A 16,116-nucleotide genomic window follows, 5' to 3' on the forward strand; every position below is an offset into this window, starting at 1 on the left:
CTGACTGTCTCTCCCCATTTCCAGCTTCAGAAAAATACAAAAAAAAGAATAAAAAGTTAAAAAATGAAAATAAAAAATCAGAGTTTTTTTTTATAAATTAATCATTGAATAAAGAAAAATAAAATAAAAATTTGAAAAAAAAAGGAAATTATTCCTCTCCCTCCTTTTTTCCTCTCCTCTCCTCTCCCTTCTTTCTTGAGAAAATCTTGTGGTGAACTCTGAATTATATTGTACTAAATAGAACAAACAATACCTGTAATGGAGGGCCTGAATTGGGGAGAAGTAATAAAGGGGCAAAGAAAAAAGAGAGAAGAAAAATAAAAGGGGGGGAGTGGTATGGACCCACAAAAAGAAAATAAGGAAAAAATTTGGGTCAAGAATAAAATGATTTGCTTTAGGTGTTGGCTGACTAAGAGTTATGATGAGAGGAATAAGGGGGAACTAGGAAAAGGGAGGGAATTAAAAAATTACTAATGTATTTAATGGAACAAGAACTAGATAAAATGGAGAGCCAGGGATGGGAGCACTGCTAGTGAGTTAAAAAGGTGAAGTAAAAACCCCCCAAAATGCCACAAACATAAGTTTGAGTCCGAGATAAGATAATTTGTTCGTTATTGAGGTTTGAATGAGAGGAGACGTAAAGAAAAATGGAAGAGACTAATATAGAGGGAGAAAAGAGAGAGAGAGAGAGAGAGAAAAGACAGAACCACTAAAAGAAGAAAAAAGAAAAAAGAGGAGAGAGAGAGAGAGAGAGAGAGAGAGTTAAGGGTTTTGGAGTGCAGTCCTCATAGAGAGAAAGGAAGAGGAAAGAAAAGATAATGAGAGATGTAACACTTATGGGTAGTGTAGTTCAGATGGAGGAGAGAGTAAGGCCGGCAGAGAATTAAACGACCAAATTGAAGGAGGAAAAACAAGGGAAAAAAAATCAAGAATGAAGATAAGAGACACAGACGAACAAATAAAATGGGATAGGTTATAAAGTCTGCGGATTATTCTGGATTTTGAGAGGTTATCGTCTTGCTTTTTCTTTTCTGTCCCTCTTCTTGGTCGGTGACTTTGTACCCCGGGTTCTGCCCCTGTGGCATGCTCTAGTAGAGGTTTGCAGTTGATAATTCTCTATGGCGATGTCATGTATTGGGCTTCCGTCTCGTTGGCAGTCGAGGCTCATTAGCGTTTATAGGCTCTGACAGTGAGAGTCCGTGTTCCTGGAGCCTCTCTCCTAGTCTTTCCTTCCACAATTAGAAGCCTGATAATCCAGCTATGGGGTTACTGCTGCCTCTGCCTGGATAGTAAGAGGCTCAAAGAGCTGGCAGTGTCTCACTCCGAGAAAGCCCTCCGCCCGCACGGAAAAGTTCCAGCATTGGAATTGGCTCTAGCTTCCTCTCCATGGGCGTGGCTTTTTCAGGGCGCTGGGGCAGTTGGGAGATTCTGCTTTTGGCCCACACACAGGTCTCTAACTCTGCCTTTCTGTGGGACAACACGGGCACCCACCCCTGAGGTGTTCAGAGGAATCTCTTGCCCACTGCCCACTCTCCGTGCGCACAGACCTGGATATCAGACCAGCCGCCTGTCACTCTGGGAAAGCCCTCCGCCCTCATGGAAAAGTTCCAATGTTGGAATTGGCTCTAGCTCCCTCCCCGTGCGTGGCTCCCTCAGGGCACTGGGGCAATTGGAGATTCCGCTTTCGGCCCACACAAAGGCCTTTGACTCTGCCTCTCCGTGGGTTAACACGGGTGGCACCCACCCCTGAGGTTTTCAGAGGAATCTCTCGCCCACTGTCTGAGAGTGCCGACCAGGAGATCGGGGAAAATGGCTGCCCCACTTGTCTTTCTTTGTCTGGGTTTGGCGCGAGTCTTAGCTTGTATTGATTGGGTTGCCACAGTCACAGTTTTTCTTCGGCTTGGATCTCGGTGCCACAACCTGGTTCGGCTGTTTGTGCTGCGGCCTGGATCTATTCACCCCCTTTGCCCGCCTTAGTTTCTATACTGTAGGTTCCTAGTGAAAGCAGCCTTATTTAGGTTAGTGAGGAAGGCAGAGCATTTTTTACTCCCTATTTCCCCCGGGGTTTGATTATATATTTAGCCAATTTTTCACTCGACCATACCTTCGGGTGTGTTGTGAAACATCTGAAGGCTCCAAGGATAGGTTTTTCTGTTTCTGGTTGAAGATCTTGTTGAGTTTTTGGGGAGATTTATCGGTATCGCTTCCTACCGCTCCATTACTCTGATGTCATTCAATTCACCTATTTTAATTATAATATTCACGATATTTTGATCAATACATACCCTTGTGTAAACACTAAAACAATCATAACCCTTTGCAATCAATTGTCCCTACCTCTATACAGGTAACAATGATATGATTTCTATTACTATAGATTGATTTTGCTCCTTTTAAAACTTCATTTTCAAAAATACAATATTTTTATCTAAAATTTTTTCTTAGTATAACGTTTCTGAGACATAACTATTCAATATTGCACATATTGATTTTTTTTTGTTGTTTCTAAATAGTATCAGATTGTATGAATACACCACAATTGATCACTTCCAGTTTGGGCTATTGTAAAGAAAGCTGTATGAGCATTAATATAAAAACTTTTTGTGTGTGTGGGTGTAGATTTTCATTTTTTATATAAGTACCTAACAATAGAATTACTGAATCATATACAAAAAATTTGGAAAAAATATTTTCCAAAATGATTCAACCATTTTGCATCCTATTAACACTATATGAGGGTTCCATTTGATAGACAGCCTCACCACACTTTGTATTTTTAGACCAATTTTTATCTGTTCTACTGTGTGACAGATTGGTATCTCATTAAGGTTTTGTTTTGAAATTTCCTAATGAATAAAGGTATTTACCATCTTTTCAGGTGCTTATTGGCCATTCATTCTACATTTGCATTTGTAATGTGTCTCTTCAAATATACTGCTCACAAAAATTAGGAAATATTTCGGCCTGTTCTGTGGTGGTGAAGTGGATAAAGTGTTGACCTGGACCGCGGAGTTAGCCGGTTTGTAACCCTGGGCTTGCCTGGTCAGGGCATGTATGGGAGTTGATGTTTCCTGCTCCTTCTACCTTCTCTCTCTCTCTCTTTCTCTCTCCTCTCTAAAATGAATAAATAAAATCTTAAAAAGTTTAAAAAATTTAAATTAGAGACTATTTCAAAATGAATATGATTCAATACAAAAGAAGCATTTTATTTTTTTATTAAACAAGAACATCAGAAAAGCAAAGGACAAGTAAAAGAAAGTTGTTCAATTATGCAAATGATATGCAAAGCCAACTTTTATTTCATTAGTGAAAATACACTATAGCACAGGTTGAAAGTACTGGAGTATCTGCACTTTCCCTGATCCTCTAATTTTTGTGAGCAGTGTAAGTGCCCTTGCCCTTGAAAATATTAGGCTGGTTGCCTTTTATGAGAGACAGAATAATGCACCCTCTCCCAAGATGTCTACATCTTAATTCCCAAAACATGTGTATGCCTTTCAAAGTAAAAGGGATTTTGCATATGTTTCCAAATTAATAACTTCGAGATTGGAAAATTATTATAGATTATTCCAGTGGGACAAATCTAATCATAAGGATACTTATAATAGGGAGGCAGGAAGATTAGAGTCAGAGAAGGAGACATGGCCACAAGGAAGCAGAGAGAGAGAGACAGAGAGAGAGAGAGAGAGAGAGACAGAGAGAGAGATCTAAATATGCTGTGTTGTTGATGGCTTACAGGTGGAGGAAATTGCCATGAGACAAGGAAGCTTGGAGGTCTCAACAAACTGGAAAAGGCATAGAAAGAGATTGTCCTCTAGAGCTTCCAGAAGGAATATAGTCCTGCTGACATCTTGATTTTATAACTTCTGACCTCCAGAACTGTAAGACAATAAATATATACTGTTTTATGCAGTTAAATTTGTAGTTATTTACTATAGCAACAACAGGAAACTAATATGTTCTATTATTGGGTTGCAAGAGCTCTGTATATATTCTGTATCCAAGCCTTGTGCCAGACATGTATAATGAAAAAGTCCTGGTCTATGGTTTGCTTTTCTCTAGTCTCTGGTTTGCCTTTAAAAAAAATGTTTTTTAGTATTACATATTGAAGCATGGAAGTTTTAAAATTTTGATGGAGCTCATTTATTTTTATAATTACATCAGTGCTTTAGTTAACCAATCTTTGTCAACTTCAAATTTACAAAGATAATCTAACACTTCCTTCTAGGTGTTCTGGCATTTTAGGTTCTATGTTTAGTTTTATAATCTATTTTCAGTTAATTGTTGTATATAATGTGAGGTTGTATCAAAAGTGATATAGAATATGTCAGCAAATGAATGCGGCTGTGTTACAACAAAATTTTACTTGTGGACATTGAAATTGGAGTTTCACTGAATTGCCATGTGTCATTAAATATTTTATTTTTTATTTTTTATAAATGTAAATGTAGAAACCATTCTTATCTGATAGACTATACAAAAATAAGTCCAAGGCTAGATTTTGGTCCCTTGGCCATAGTTTGGCAAACCCTGTTTTATGACTTCCATTTAAATAAGTTTTAAAATTTACAAACAATATTGTAAAAGTTTTGCTTTCAATACTCATGTGTACTTTAATAAAATTAAAAGGAAAAGATAGTTCTTTCATATTTACCTACATATTTTCCATTTTGGGTGCTCTTCATTCTGCCTGAAATTTTGAATTTTCATCTTAGGTCATTTCTCTCCATCCAGAAAAGTAAAGTCCTTTAGCATTTCTTGTACTACAAGTCTGGTGGAAATATATTATTTTATTTTCATTTATCTGGATGCATTTTTTATGGGAGACAGAATAATGTTTACCCTCGCAAGATGTAGTTTAACTTCATCTTTGAAGTATTTGTTTAATATAGAATTCTAAATTAATTTTTTTTAATTGCTAGAGTATTTTTAAGGTGATTGTCAACTGCATTTGGGGCTCCATTGTTTACGATTAAAGGTCACCAATTATTGGGATAATTTTCAAAATATGTGAAATTTTAATTTTTAGACTTTTAAATATGTAACCTCTGTGTTTTGAGGAGGTTTCAAGGTTTGTCTTTTGACTTTGTTTTTTATCAGTTTGACTATGATATGCCCAGGTGTGATTTTTCTTAGTACATTCATGGAGATTCTTGAATCTATAAATTTATAATTTTTACTAAATTTGATAAATTTATATTTTCAGATATTTTATCCTCAAAATTTTCTCTTCCTTCATTCTAAGTCTCCAATTACATGTTTGTTTAACCACTTGACAGTATCTCACAATATTCCAAGACCCTCAAAATTTTAAAACTTTCTTTTGCACTCAGTTTTCTGTGTTGAATAATTTAAATTGCTTTGTCTTAAATTCACTGACACTTTGTTCTGTTATCACAGATCTGTTGTTGAGCACACCTTAGATTTATTTTTTTAATTTGAAATTTAAATATTTGAGTCCTAGATATTTTTTGATCATTTTTTCTGCTGATACTTCTCTTTCCACTTATAGGCTTACTTTTCTTTATGTCCTGGAGCATATCTATAATAACAGCTTTAAAATTCTTTTGTGTTGATTGCAACATCTTGTTAGCTCAACTTTGGTCTTTATTGTTTATCTTCATACATAGACCTCAGACACAGAATTTGAGAAGTTATGGAAAGGGAAAAAAATCACCTAGTGAAGTTATTTTCTTCTGAATTTCAACTTTCTTACTGAAAAATAATGCAAGGCTCTATATTTCACAAAGCACTTTTTATTCCACTAACAAAACCGCCTAAAAAGAGCTACTTATATTAGTATGAACAGAAATTTATATAATAATATTATGTAAATATGAGTTGTTAAAGAATGGTTTCATTTTTTCCTTTTTTACTTACACAAAATTTTGCATTGGAAGTAGGAATCTGTCATGTTCCTGAGAGACCATCTTTAGTGAACTTGGTTTCCAATGTGCTGTCCTGTAGTAAAAACAAAGAGGATTTGTGCCTTTAAAAAACTGCTGGCCAGATACCTGGTTATGTCTTGAGAATTTCTTTACTTTGGCTTAGGTGTGGTAAAATATAGAAACTGTTTCTCTCTCTGTGTTTTTATCTCAATCCTTGTCTGTATAAATACATGTGTGTGTAAAGGAGCTTCCATTTAAGATACTATTTAAAATGCATTATTTTCAGAATGTTTATTTCTATTCTAAATATTATAAAGCTTTAAGGCAGCTGCTAATATTTGGTGAAAAGCCACATGTAGATTAATGTGCACATCTCAACATAACTTCCATATTAGACTTTAATATAGATAAAAAAGGATACAGTATATTATTGAATGTATCCAACAAATCATTTGAGAATTAAAGTCTAGATTGTAGGTTATGCAAATACATCTTCCCTTCAGCATCACTTCAGCTTGTGTGGGCAGTCAATAGTGGTTTGTTTAGTCTACTTATGTCATTCCACTGTACTTCAAGGGGTGTAACAGGTTTTAAAACTTTTGTAGCCACCTCCATTGTTGCCTCTGTAGAAGCATATCTTTCTGGGATTTTCTCCTCAGTTCTTTTTCAAGGGTCTTCTTTGTCTCTTGATTTCTTAATTAGGTTTTTAACCTTGATTGTACTATTATTTTGTCTCCCCATACCCATATTCCTGGGGAGAATTTTGCATAATAAATTCTCTTATCTTTGAAAAAACAAGTATCTGAATAGAGGTTCAGAGTGGTGGACAAAGGGGTGATGGCAAAGTGTTTTACAACAGGACAGTGATGTCGTCGTATAAGCACAATTTTTTATTGTATAAAATTAAATTGTACATTACAAAATATTTATCATATCTGGCCCCAAAGTGTTAAATGCCAGAAGTAATTCCAAATGGTTGTGGGAAGGTAACCTGCATGTTTCCCAGCACTCTTGGGGCTTAATAACTTTTTGGATTAAGAACCACTGATAACCTTTCTAATGTCAACAATAGATTTTGAAAGTCATTATGAATGTGCAATGAAATCATGTTTAATATATAAATATCTTCTCATTGCAGACCATGTGATTCTCTATGCCTCCCTCATTATTACTTCTTTGCTGGTAAGAAATCTTTTTGTTCTTACAAATAAACTGTTATTATTTGTTATGCATTGACTTGTTTTTTAATAAAGGAGAGAAATTACTAAGCCATTTTGATAAAGTTTGGAGATTCTGTTTGTTATTAATGAGAAAAAGAATGGCCAACCTTTATATCCTTGTTTTGGTTACAAATACACTATAGAAGTTAACAACTCTTTTATAACTATCATGAGCTTATAACTGCATTGAAGATAGAAAGGCCTATATTTTTTATTAGTTATTTTTCATTTTTGTTTGTGGTACTGAGAGTTAACATAGCTCCAAGATTCCCTAGCACCCTCTATACCTTTAGTCACTTGCTTTTTCAGACCCAGCAGGCCTAGATTTCTATATATCTTTTTTTTCTTCTTTTTCCAAGTAAGATGAAGGGAGATAGAAAGACTCCCGTTTGTGCCCCGACAGTGGCACAGATCCATTGGGCAACCCCTATCTGGGGCTGATTCTTTGCCTATCTAGGGCCAGATTCACAACTGAGTTCTTTTTAGTGCCTAAGGTCGAGGTTCAATGGAGCCACCTTCAGTGCTCAGGGCAATCCCCTCAAATCAATCAAGCTGTGCCTGCAGAAGGGGAAGGGAGACAGAAAAAGGAGAGGGGAAGAAGGAGAGAAGTAGATGGTTGCTTCTCCTGTGTACCCTGACTAGGAATTGAACCCAGGATATCCATATGCCAGGCTGATGCTCTACCACTGAGCAAACCAGCCAAGGCCCCTCTTTATATCTATCTAATCAGTTAAGCATTGAGTCACTTGTCTCTGCTTGAAAAATTGTTACAACCAAATACTGTATACAGCTTTACAATAAAATTTATTCTAATTGCAAATTTTTAATGTCACAGTAGGAAGTTCAGATATTCTATTGCAGAGAAGGAGAACAGACAATAATGGTGCTAACTTTGGTTGGAAGTACAGCAAAACTAAAATGTCATTTCTTGATCATTGATACTTTTGTTGCATAAATATTTTTTAATATATGACTTGATGTTAAACTTTATCTTTTTAATTCCAATCCACTTCAAAACATGGGATTAAAAAAACAAATGTTTGCTAAGCAATGATGACTAAATAGGTGGATGTACAGTGTGGTGCCTTCCATTAATATTAAAAAATTTTGGTCATTATTTTTTATTGATTTTAATTTATTGTATTTACATAGATTCTAGTGTCACTCCAAATGCATCCCCCCTCCCCCATATTCCCCTCAACAACTCCCTTGCCCCCCTCCCCATAGCACCCTCCCCGCTTCCCTTCAGGTTTAACCCATCCTATCATCCCCTTTCCCTCTGTCCTCTTTTCCTCTGGTCCCTTTGATCTCTGTCCTCTGTCTCAATTCTTTTTTCAAACATTTCTTCTGTTCCTTTCTCCCCTGGGATTCTAATTACTTGCATGTTAGATTTTTTGATAGTATCCCCTGGTCTGTGGATGTTTGGCTCTGTTTTTTTTTTACTCTTTTCCTTTCTATAGATCTATCTTCAAGCTCACAGATTTACTCCTTGACCATTGTCAAGTCTGCAGATGAGACTATTGAAAATATTCTTCATCTCTGTTAAAATAATTTTTATTTCTAGCAGTTTATTTTTTTATAGTTTTTATCTCTCTACAGAAATTACCCATCTGGTTACATGTTTTTCGTTTTTTCTATTATAATCTTTAATATATTAGCATAGTTATTTTAGACTCTTTATCAGTTTCAACACTTATGTCATACCTAACTCTGATTATAATTTTTTTTGTCTCATGAGAATGTGTTGTTTTTTCTTGCCACTTTTTATGCTTCATATTTTTTAAAATCTCAAACACCTTATGTAAGACAGTCAAAACTGAGGTAAATAATATCATTCCTGGCAATGTGCATGCTTTTCTTCTTGCTAAACCTCTTGCCCAATTGTTTGAATTAATCTAATTAAGTTTCTGGTGGAATTTGAGGTTTGTTGTTACTATGGTTACTCTCACTCTACCATAGAGTTTAACTTCTTCTAGTAAAACTTTGCATTAAGGGCTTTCTTTATCTTAATGATTTTATTTATATAGCTCTACCTCAGTTTTCTATCATTTTTTTGGTGTTGCCTTTCAAAAAATTTCTCTGTTTTGCAAATTATGTGTAACCTTACCCTTCTTAACCTCACAATGGTGTCTGGTAGATGTTCTCTAATGTTCTGATTATACTTCAGTCTTAAGGTGGCAACAAATCCCTGGGTCATGGGTGGCATTAATTTTTCAATATTTCTGCCTGTTTTAAGGGTATATAATTCTTTTTAATTATTTTTATTAAAATTGTAATTTATTGTGTTAACATGAATTCAAGTGTCCCATTCAATATAATGTCCTCACCCCCCTCAACCAAATGGACCCCATTACACCCTCTCTGACCTCATCCCCCTGACTCCCTCCCCCCTTCCTTCTGGAATTTGCTGTCTTGTTCTAAGGTTATAATTCTAAACCGTGTACGAATTTCACATTCATGCCAGTGGTAGAGGATTGTTTCTTTCCATTTTCTTACTTCTAGTTTTAATTGGTTTTCACTAGGGCCCAAAGACAACAGTGTTTGTTGCCCTTCCTTACCTCTACAGCATGAAGATTAAGGCTTTTGCTATTTAAAGCTGATAGAAAGAAAAGTCTCGTGGAGTTTGGTGTTTCTCCTTCAGTGGCTGCTGTGCCTTTTTCTCACTTCTGTACCACAATGAGGGGTTTTTCAGTACTCCTAATCTCTACACATCTCCAGAAGAAGACTGAAGATTTGCATGCAGGTGGGTGTGCACTCCTCCTGTACTAGAGGCTGCAGGGTCTTTCACTAGACAGGCCTCCACTTTATTTTACCAATCACCTTAGTTGAACTGTTAGTGGTTTGAAGATGCACATTGTTCCAGTCAGTGAGCTGTCTCTTCCTGTAGGTATCTGCTTCTCTTTTGACTTGGGGCAAGTTTAATGCCTTGCAACCTTTGCATTCTGATAGTTTTAAGGACACTTGTGAACTTGTTTTTCTATCTTATAAAGTTGGGAGTGTTGCTCTTTGTAGCTCTTTATACCTTTCCTTTATTCTCAAAAGAAATTTAAAGTTCAAGTTTCTGACTTTGAAGAAAAAGATCTACAGTAGAAGAGACTGAGCATTTTATAGCCTTTGACACTGATAGAATTTATAGGTTAGTTTATTTTCTAAATTACATTTATAAACTAGTACATTAGGATCACTTTGGGTGATTATAAATATAGAGACTATTGCCCCACTTCAAACTCAGTGAATCAGAAGTTCTGAGAATGGGTTCAAAACTATTCATTTCAACCATTAGTTTTGTGATTCTTGTCTCTTCAGTAGTTTGAGAATTTCTGGTACAGAAGAGTACACATATAAACATTTGTTAACCTGCTTGTCATTTTTTCCCACCAAATAGCTAAAACTGTTAGTCTTGTCTGATTTTAGTGAGTATTATTGTGTTTTTGTTCAATTTCTTTTAGATGGGCAAATTTGGGGAGGGGCAAATAAATTGGCTTGCCATAGAATCAGCAGTGGTTAACAAAGTCTGGCATATCGTAGCTATCTAATGGATAACTATTAAAAGAAAAATAATTGAGTACTTGATTTCTTTGTTGTTGAGACATAGCCAGAGTAGTGTAAAACATAAATACTCCTTCTTTTAGGTTGGCATGTGATTTTTTTTGTTTGTTTGTTTTATAGGATAAAAAAACAAATGGAGTTGTGTTTTCAAGAAACTTCTGTAAGAGCTAAGCACCATGGAGATTTTACAGAATCTGTGAGAAGTCAGCTTGTCCTAGTTGGCAACTCAGTAGGATATTTTGTTATAAAAACACAAAGAGTTCTTTAAAAAAGTAAATTTCAGAAGAGAAACTGAGTGAACTGCTTTTAATTTGGAGTTTCAGAAGACACATGCAGATAAATTTTCACCACCAATTAAACTTAAACACATTACAATAAACAAGAAATTTCTGCCTGCTTGCCTTAACTAATAAGTAGAACAAACCTATCTCACATAATAACCCTTTGATTATAGCAATACACAGAAAGTTCTCATGTACTTGTGCCTCATTGCTTCATTCACTGAGAGAAAGTTGGGATGGAAAAGGATGGAAGTATAAACAGTGAAGCAAGTTTGATATAGTGTCTCCTGTTTTTTTTCTCTCTCATTTTCCTTGCATGTGAAAAAAATATTGCTATGAAAAATGTCAAAGATTTTACTGCGTATGTTTTCTTAAAGGATTTGTATAGTTTCTGTATAATATTTAAGGTTTTAATCCATTCTGAGTTTATTCTTATGTATGGTGTGAGAAGATAGTCTAGTTTCATTCTTTTCTTTTTTTTTTTTTTTTTTTTTTTGTATTTTTTTCTGAAGTTGGAAACGAGGAGGTAGACAGACACCTGCATGAGTCCGACTGGGAACCATCCGGTATGCCCACCAGGGGATGATGCTTTGCCCATCTGGGGCATTGCTCTGTTGCAATCAGAGCCATTCTAGCGCCTGAGGCAGAGGCTATAGAGCCATCCTCAGCGCCCGGGCCAACTTTGCTCCAATGGAGCCTTGGCTGCAGGAGGGGAAGAGAGAGACAGAGAGGAAAGAGAGAGGGAGGGGTGGAGAAGCAGATGGGCGCTTCTCCTGTGTGCCCTGGCTGGGAATTGAACCCGGGACTCCTGCACACCAGGCCAATGCTCTACCACTGAGCCAACTGGCCAGGGCTCTAGTTTCATTCTTTTTTGCACATATCTGGCCAATTTTTTCAACACCATTTATTGAATAGACTGTCTTTACCCGATTGTATGTTCTTGTCTCCTTTCTCAAATATTAAATGACCATGTAAGTGTGGGTTGATTTCTGAGTGCTCTATTCTGTTCCATTAATTTATATGGCTGTTTTTATACCTGTAGTGTACCATTCTGTTTGGTTACTATGTCCTTGTACTATAGTTTGATATTAGGTAGTGCGATTCCTCCAACTTTGGTTGTCTTTTTCAACATTGTTGTGGCTATTCAGGGTTTCTTGAGGTTCTGCATAAATTTTTGTGTTAGTTCTATGAAATACACCACTGGAATCTTGATAGAAATTGCATTAAATCTATAGATTGTTTCCAGTAATATAAAAATTATAACGATGTTAATTCTTTCTACCCAAGAACATGGTAAATGCCTCTACTTGATTGTATTGTCTTCAATTTCTCTCTTCACAAATGCTCATTAGTAAATGAGTGGATAAAAAAGCTGTGCTACATTTATACAATGGAATGCTACGTGGTTGTAAAAAGAAAGCAACCTTACCCTTTGTATCCGCATAGATGAACTGGAGAGCATTATGCTAAGTGAAATAAGCCAGTCAGAGAAAGACGAGTTCCATATGATCTCACTCATATGTGGAATTTAATGAACAAAATGAACTAACAAGATAAATAGAGACAGACTCCTACATAGAGAGCAGGCTGACAGCTGTTTGGAGGAAAAGTTGAGAGAGGGAGATGGAAAGATAGAGCAAAAAAGGACAAGAATACTCATGGACACAGGCAACAATGTAATGATTGCTGGGGAAGGGGAAGGGAGAAGAGAGTACAGTGGAGATACGTGCTGACGAGTGGCCACCTGAGGGGTTGAACACATAATACGGCAGACAGAGATGTGTTGTAGAATTGATCACATGAAACCTGTATGATTATGTTCACCAGTGTCACCCCAATAAATTCAATTAAAAAAATCGTGAAGCCACTATTTCTGCATATTTCTTGGGCCAAGAACTATAAAAAATGGACATGTTTCGCACTTTCTTTCTATTCACATAAACGACTATAGTTCGTGTACAATTTCAGGTTGTAAAGCCTTAAAATATATCAGTGGGTATTTGTATGTATGATGGAGAGGCATTTCTTAGATTAGTTTATTGTCATTGGAATGTTCCTAATAATCCCCTCAAAAAGGATTTATACAAGAAATCACCCAAAAAAAGACAGAGTATATTTTGACAAGTGGAGAAGTTTCTGTTATCTTTTCCCTTATGAACTGGGCAAAAGGGGGTGAATTCTCACATTTATGTTGTGGCAAAACTTAGTTACACACCGCAGAACATTTTTATGTCATTGGTTTAGTTCCACGAAAGGGCAGCTAATGATTCTTTTCTCTCCGGGTAGATCTGTCACCCATCTGAAGCACACCTGTGGAAATTAATGCTTTCCTTTCTATTAGGTTGTTGCCTAAATTGCATCACTAGAAGCTAGGATTTCTGTTAATATTTCTTACAAAAAATATTAGACCTTGTATATGAATCACTAAAAAATACACTGATTTAGTAAATATATATATATATATATATATATATATATATATATATATATATATATATATATATCTGTTGTGTGTGGAAAACAAGAATTCCTCTAACTTGAAAGGAATTGGCTTTTGGTTCAGGCACAATCTCTTGGTTTAAGTTTAACAAATAGTTATTAAGATCCATTAGTAGGCTAGGCAATCACACAGGTATTCTCATTTAATCTTAATAACTATAAGAAGTAAGTAATATTTATCCCTACTTTTAAAGATTAGGAAACAGAAACTCAGAAAGTTGCAGCAAACATGCAAGATCACACAGTTAAGAACCTTTTAGCTTGACCAGGTGGTGGCACAGTGGATAGAGCTTCAGACTGGGTTGCGGAGGACCCAGATTTGAGACCCTGAGGTCACCAGCTTGAGCGCAGGCTCATCTAGCTTGAGCAAAAAGCTCACCAGCTTGGACTCAAGGTCACTGGCTCGAGCAAGGGGTTACTCGGTCTGCTGAAGGCCCGCAGACAAGGCACATATGAGAAAGCAATCAATGAGCAACTAAGGTGTTGCAACAAAAAACTGATGATTGATGCTTCTCATCTCTCTCTGTTCCTGTCTGTCTGTCCCTATCTATCTGACTCTCTCTCTCTCTGTAAAAAAAAAAGGAACCTTTTAATTTAAGAACCATCTTTTTTTCATTATGCCATGCTTCATTTTAATAAATAACGACAATTAATGGAATGTTTACTTCTCTATATAATAGAAACCATAGCAAAATAGCTAAAATCATTTGTCTCCATGGGAAGTTATATACTCAGAAGGTAGAATTAGTCAGTTGTCATAGTGTTATCTCTGGAAGAGGGCAAAGATTACATCCACCACAGAAGGTGTCGACCCTTTAAACTTATTGAAAGATTAAATAATAGCTGAGCTGCTCCAATAACCCCCCACTCTACGAAGAATCAAACAAGTCCACAGGGATTGTATAGTAGTGTTATATTTCAGACTGACCAATGTAAATATGGAAAAAATAACAGGGAAAATCGTACTGAAAATACAGACAGAATTATAACAATCTGCTACAAATTCCTGGCTGTAGCAGTTTTTAAATCCTTAGAGCTGAATTAATATCTCAATTAGAGTTGAGCCTTAGATTTTGACTAATCAGGAAACCAATAAAGAGTTTGTCATTAAAATTTTTTTTGCTGTTTCTTTTTTTTAATAAATAAATTTTAATTTTAATGGGGTAACATCAATAAATCAGGGTACATATATTCAAAGAAAACATGTCCAGGTTATCTTGTCATTCAGTTCTGTTGTATACCCATCACCCAAAGAGAGATTGTCCTCCGTCACCTTCTATCTAAATAGTTTTCTTTGTACCCCTCTCCCTTCTCCTCCCCTCTCCCTCCTTCCCTCCCCCCACCCCCCGTAACCACCACACTCTTGCCCATGTCTCTTAGTCTCGTTTTTATGTCCCACCAATGTATGGAATCCTGCAGTTCTTGTTTTTTTTCTGATTTACTTATTTTACTCGATATAATGTTATCAGGATCCCACCATTTTGTTTTAAGTGATCTGATGTCATCATTTCTTCTGGCTGAATAGTATACCATGGTGTATATGTGTCACATCTTCTTTCTATTTTGGCTCTGGGAAACTTCCACTAAATGGCAAATCACTCTTGCAAATCAACTCTATACTGAAACTGTCAACTTAAAATCAGCTCAAAGTGTAGAATTATATGCCATTATCTTGGCTTTTCAGCATTTGCCATATTCCCCCTTTAATCTATAGACAGACAGCAAATATTTACTTATGGTGTTTCCACTATAAAGACTGCTGTCTTAGGGACAAAGGCTGATGAACTATTTCAGCAGTTTCTCCTTCTTCAAAGACTTGTATGTCAACATAGAGCTCCATGTTTCATAGGACATACTCAAGCTCACTCCATGCTCCCTGGAGCTTTAGCACAAGGGAATACCTTTTTCTTTTCTTTTCTTTTTTTTTCTCTTTTCTTTCTTTTTTTTGTATTTTTTCTTTTCTTTCTTTTTCTTTTTCTTTTTTTTTTGTTGCATTTTTCTGAAGTTGGAAATGGGGAGGCATTCCGCATGCGCCTGACCGGGATCCACCCAGCATGCCTACCGGAAGGAATGCTCTGCCCATCTGGGGTGTTGCTCTGTTGCAACCAGGGCCATTCTAGCACCTGAGGGAGAGGCCACAGGGCCATCCTTAGTCCCCAGGGTGGCTTTGCTCCAGTGGAGCCTTGGCTGCGGGAGGGGAAGAAAGAGACAGAGAGGAAGGAGGGGGGAGAGGTGGAGAGGCGGATGGGCGCTTCTTCTGTGTGCTCTGGCCGGGAATCGAACCCAGGAATCCTGCACACCAGGGCAATGCACCACTGAGCCAAATGGCCAGGGCCTAGGAATGCCCTTGTTGATCAACCTACCCAAAAGAAAAAATTATTTGGAGCAACCATGACAGATCGAGCAATTCAGTCTCATACTATTCATCGCCAGAACGCTGCAGCCCTGTGTTAATAGTTGCAACTTTCTCGGGAAGCACCACGGCAGATTGGGAAATCCTGTTCAAGGGGTCCTATACTACAATCTGCCCCTTCATTTGGATTTAACCCTCAAGGACCCCTACCAGGACAACTTTGGCAAATGGATGTTACTCATATACCTTCATTTGGCAAACAGTCCTATGTCCACGTTACAGTGGATACATATTCTGGATTTATAGTAACCTCTGTCAGAACAGGA

The sequence above is a fragment of the Saccopteryx bilineata genome, chromosome X (genome assembly GCF_036850765.1).
Source record: "Saccopteryx bilineata isolate mSacBil1 chromosome X, mSacBil1_pri_phased_curated, whole genome shotgun sequence".
Taxonomy (NCBI): domain Eukaryota; kingdom Metazoa; phylum Chordata; class Mammalia; order Chiroptera; family Emballonuridae; genus Saccopteryx; species Saccopteryx bilineata.